This window comes from Fragaria vesca, linkage group LG6, assembly GCF_000184155.1.
Source record: "Fragaria vesca subsp. vesca linkage group LG6, FraVesHawaii_1.0, whole genome shotgun sequence".
Classification (NCBI taxonomy): Eukaryota; Viridiplantae; Streptophyta; class Magnoliopsida; order Rosales; family Rosaceae; genus Fragaria; species Fragaria vesca.
The window spans coordinates 10,409,747-10,415,919 of NC_020496.1; positions in this window are offsets into that span (position 1 = coordinate 10,409,747).

Here is a 6,173-nt window from a genome sequence, read left to right on the forward strand (position 1 = left end):
AAATTTAGCGTCTCTAATCTTCATTCAATCTTCTCATATGACGATTTGAACACTTACACATTAATAGTGCAAGTGCACATTGGTGTGCAGAATCCGCTCCCAGTCATGAGATGGTCATACATTTGATTATTCTAGTTCTTGTTTAATGTTGAAAGACCGAAAATTCTTCTACGCACCAAAGTGCAAGTGATCCGCTCCAATAATAAACTCATATTAGTCAAATACAACGAGATACATTTCAAAATCCAATACTCTGTTGTTTTTGTTTGTTCCTGGTTTTAAATTAAGTTTAGTTCATTATTTTTTCTATTCTTTCTTATGATTCTCCATTTCTTCTTTTTTTTTTTTTATTAAAAAAAATCAATAATAAAGCTGATCCATGATACATATGATAAATGGGGTTGATGTATACCATACACTCATTTTATCACTAATTGAACAAAAATGATAAGTTAAATGAGTAAAATTTACAATATTGACAACACAATTATTAGTTTACTACATTTGTTATACACAGTAAACCAAGTTATTACAATGACAACAAGTTATTCATAAACTTGTAAACGGTCTTAAGTTGAGTAATTACCTCTAATAGAACAAAACTTACCTAAGTAATGACTATCTTTACCAAAATGATAATAAATTTGTTGTCATATTGGTAAATGTAGGTATCAGAAACAATCAGGTATCTGCCAACAAGGCTTGGCTCAGTTGGCAAAGGTGGGTTTGTGGTGGAGACTCCATCTAAGTTTGATCCCCGCTACCAACGGGCTTTGTTGGTTCGCAATCTGTAAATTCTCTTGTGGAAATCCATACCTGGAGGCTGGTGTGACAGGTACGTGTCCACTGTCAGTCTTTCAAGGTTAAGGTTACAAGTTTGCCCTGACAATGATAGTGTAACGTAACCAAGCTCTCACCTCAATTTTTTGTAACAAAAAAAAAAAAATTAGGTATCTAACAAAATTTCTTGGTAGGGTAAATAAATATTTAGTGGGAAGAGAATATACTCAATATAATGAGAGAATTCATCAAGTGCCAAATTTGGAATTGTCACTTGAGGGGAAATATCTGCAATAATGATTGACAGTATACATCACCTTGCTGTGGTCCTTGTCATGTCTGTCTCTACATCTCACTCTGCCTGCAATTTCAGCAAGATCATCTCCATGTTTTAAAGCAGAAATAAGTGTTTCTCTAAAGAGATTCTCTCTTTATTCCTCTGCCACACCCCCAAGTGAGAAAGTGTGAAAGTGAGAAGAGCAAGAATGACACATATTACAGTGTCTCACTCTCTGGGACTTTTTTTTTTTCTGCGAAAATGTGTATGGTCACATCTCTGCTCTTTTATTAAAGTAGAATATGATTTGGTGCTGTTTTTTGCTGGCATTGATTGTTGATTCTCTTTTCCCGGCCCAATCACTCGATCTCCTATATTTATAAGAATCTCATATTGCAAGATGATCAATGCTGAAGATTTGATACAAAACAAATCCCATAAAACAAACTTAACAAAGTACCTCAGCAGAGTGACAGAAAAAATTATTATCATTCCGGGGCCATGCTCCCCGTCCTCGACATATATTGAGCCATACGTCTCATCGATCACATACAAGCGAATATAACTGAACACTGAGAATCATTTTTTTAATTCCAAAATGAAAATTTAGCTAGTTAATTAGCTAGTTAATCGTTTTGTTTTTATTTTCATTTTGATTCTGACGCAGCAGGAGTATGGGGGTTAACCAGTGTTAAACCCTAATATGTGGAGAGTCTTCAAACGAAGAACTCTATAGGACCAAAACCTGGAGCGCGCTAGGGACTAAGAGTAAAACTCTTAAATTCTGAATTATAATTGATAAACTGCCTCTCAGCTACCCAAAATGGTGCTTATATATGGAAAACAAAACCCAGGGCGACTAACAACCAAACCTAAAAGCCCAAGGATTGAATCAAAACACAATCCGAAAAGAACTAGGAAACATAAAATCCCAAAAACTAATAAAACGCTGATTTGAGGTCCGAAACAAACTCGGATGGCCTAAAAAGCCCATACATCGTAGCATAGCTACGAGTCTTGTTCGTTGGGCCGTTCCGCTTCCAGAAAGGTATAATAATAGTCATTCGGACACCGAACGCCAAATTTGCAGCAAACCGGGTTTGAACCTGCAACAATCAATTTGTTCCTCGATTTCTTCGGCCATCCGTCCTACATCAGTCTCCTCCACCTCCGAAGAACTCGACCCCGAGTTCTCAACAGGATAAAGAGCCTCATCTGCATGGTATTCATAAATATCAGCCACATTAATGTCATCAAAATAGACCACCACAAAAACACCCAGAAAACGACAAAGAACTTGTGTCATGGTTCTCATGAAGGTGCGAGGTGCATTAGATAATCCGAAAGGCATCACCATCCACTCAAAAAGACCATCTTTACTCTTGAACGGTGTCTTCCACTCATCTCCTGGTTTAATTCGAATCTGATGGTAGCCACTGCGAAGATCTAATTTTGAAAACACCATAGAGCCTGCCAACTCATCAAGCATATCTTCCAAACGAGGAATAGGGAACCGATACTTGATAGTTATTTTGTTGATGGCTCTACTGTCCACACATATCCGCCATTGGTTGCCCTTCTTTGGAACAAGAAGGACTGGAACTGCACAAGGGCTCATGCTCTCACGAATAAACCCCTTCTTCAGCAAGTCCTCAATCTGCTCTCTCAAGATTTCGTTCTCCTTAGGACTCATACGGTAATGGGGAAGATTCGGTAAACTGGCACCTGGAATAAAATCAATCTGGTGTTGGATGTCTCGCATGGGTGGTAACTCATTTGGTAGCTCATCAGAAATCAACTCCTCAAATCCCTTAAGCAACTGTTGTACTTCTTCAGGGATCTCCACAAGTTCTTTTTCTGCACTAAACAACCCCTTAATCACCACAGGACAACACAACTCTGACTCCTTAAAGTCTTCCTCTATCTCTCGTTCATTCTTGGACAAGATTAGAAAATTCTCCCTCTTCTTTTCTGCAGGTTTGACAAAGTTCACCACAGGAGCCATAGCAATCTTAAATTCACCCCACATAAACAACATCACATTATCCCGACCCCTGTAAGTAACATCAACATCATACTGCCAAGGGCGCCCAAACAGAATATGACAAGCATCCATGTCCAGAACATCACAAACTACTTCATCCCTATAATGCTTACCAATCGAAACAGGCACTTTGCAGGTTCTGGTTACACGCACTTGAGGACCTTTCTTCACCCAACCCAGAGAATAGGGCATCACATGGGCCTCTGTTGGCAACTGCAAATACTCTACCAACTTTTCAACAACAAAGTTTTCGCAACTCCCATTATCCACAATCAAATTACACACCTTGTTGTTGACAGAATAATGCGATCTGAAAAGGTTCTTACGTTAACCGTCCTCCTTCCTAGGAGACAACAGAATTCTCTGCAATACAATGTTCACCTTTTCTAGAGAATCGTCCACTGCAAATTCAGCCCCTTCATAGTCATCGCCTCCTTCCTCCGCCTCGTCTTCCTCGCAGGCCTCGACTAAAGCCTGAACTGCTTTAACCACCTTCGGAGGGGCAGTACACTCGTTGGATCTATGACCAGGCTGTAAACACCTATAACAAGTACCTGGGAAAGGCCTTGTATAAGGGTTAAAAGGTCGCTGCACAGGTGCTGCCCGAGTTGCCCTGCTAGTACTACCAAAACCAGAAACGCCACCCTCTTTGTTAACAGCACTAGAAGCCCTAGTGGTCATTCCACCCGTATTCTGCGTCACTGTTTTCCCTTTATCTCCCACAGAACTCCCGGCTTCAGTACTCCTCTGACTAGTGAATCTTGGAAACTGAAAAGAAACTCTAAGGGATCTCTCCATCAGCTCCGCCTTTATCGCCAAACTTGCAGCCTCAGTCACAGACCACATAGTTTGTAAGCCAATCTTCTCTTGTATGGAAGGTCTCAACCCATTGATGTACCGAGCAACCTTCTGCCCTTCAGATTCGCCTAAGTCATTGCGCTCAGAAAGATGCACAAACTCAGCGGTATACTCTGTTACAGTCTTCGCCCCTTGAACACAATCTAGGTACATCCTGTAAAAAATCTGTTTATAGTCCTCTGGCAGAAATCGTTCTGTCATCAACTATTTCATCCTCCGCCAATTCTTGACGGGTTTTTTTCTCTGTCTCAATCTTGTCAATGCCAACTTATCCCACCAAACTGCCGCAGTGCTCTTGAGACGAGCTGCCACCAACTTCACTTGCTTATGTTCCGCGACATTCATATGCTCTATGAATCTGTCCACTTCAATTTGCCAATCCAGAAATTCCTCCACGTTCATCATCCCATTAAAGAAAGGGATATCAACCTTCATCCTGAAATCCTTATCATCTTGCCCTAATTGCGCCAGATCAACAACTTCATCTTCTGAATCAGACTCAGAGCTGCTAGCAATTGTGGTTCCTCTCCCTCGTGGAACCCTATGTTGAGGAATAGCTCTGCCTTCTCCACGCTTCCTATTGTTATTATCAATCTTCAATTTGTTCACTTGATTAGTCAACGTAGCAAGGGCTGCGGTAAAATTCGCAGTAACACCTTCTAGGATACCTTCTAGGTCTGCTCTAGTAATCGGTGCGTCACCCATGATCAAGGATAAAAGAGACAGGAACGTCTGGCTCTGATACCACTTGACGCAGCAGGAGTATGGGGGCTAACCAGCGTTAAACCCTAATATGTGGAGAGTCTTCAAGCGAAGAACTCTATAGGACCAAAACCTGGAGCGTGCCAGGGACTAAGAGTAAAACTCTTAAATTCTGAATTATAATTGATAAACTGCCTCTCAGCTACCTAAAATGGTGCTTATATATGGAAAACAAAACCCTAGGGCGACTAACAACCAAACCTAAAAGCCCAAGGATTGAATCAAAACACAATCCGAAAAAAACTAGGAAACATAAAATCCCAAAAACTAATAAAACGCTGATTTGAGGTCCGAAACAAACTCGGATGGCCGAAAAAGCCCATACATCGTAGCAAAGCTACGCGTCTTGTTCGTTGGGCCGTTCCGCTTCCAGAAAGGTATAATAATAGTCATTCGGACACCGAACGCCAAATTTCCAGCAAACCAGGTTTGGACCTGCAACGATCAATTTGTTTCTCGATTTCTTCGACCATCCGTCCTACATCAGATTCGTTCACCTCTTCTTGTTCCATGGAGGTTCAATGTTGCTTACGAGAATTATTTACACCTTTATCTCCTAAAATGCTGATTATATATACATTGGTTTGTCATGGTCAGGCTTGGTTTGCTAGGACGAGGCTCGTCCTTTAATCTAGATTTTTGTCAATGAGACACACTTGGTCTCTCTAATTCCTAGTTTCTTTGAATTGTATTTTAGTCCCTCGAGTTGATTGCATACTGAAAATGAATCGCAATCATCCTTAGCATGCCTTCGGATGCCCAAGATGATCAAGGCAAGGAGGAAATGCTTAAGGATGCAATTTTTTGCATCATGGCTGTTGAGATTTTCAATAAAGATGAGCTCATACTAACTAATATTGTTAAATGAAGAATCCAGCTTCTGGTAGATTCTGTGATAGGAAACCAGCAACTAATGTGCTCAATGGAATAATCCAAATTTTGGTGGCATTGATGCGTGCAATCATCATATATACACAAGTTAGCTTTACCCTTTAAGGCTGCTCTCAACAGATATGCTCTTGCAGCATCAATTCTGCACTTCTCTTCATGAGAATCCATTAGTACATGGATTATTGGAAAAAATAAAAATGAGACATGGTCCTGGCTGCCTACCTGAAAAGGAAAGAATTTGGCAATTTTAACACTAGGGGACATATTATTCACTTTCGTCACCAGTGTCTTTTTCAGTTGGCATCTCAAGTTTTGGAAATACCCTATCAAACATTACCCTAGGCTAGTTTAGATAAATTCGCATTGCTGGATTAAGGAATACATGATTACCAGTTCAATTACATATTGGGCACAGCAGCTCAGTAGGTATAATTTCAAGTGAAACCTTAGCAAGAAGCTTCGTTACCATATATACCTCATAACCCTTAAGAATGCTGCAAATTTGGTCCATAACTTCAGTTGGAAACAAGTCATAGAAATTATTTTATTTTTTTTTTTTTA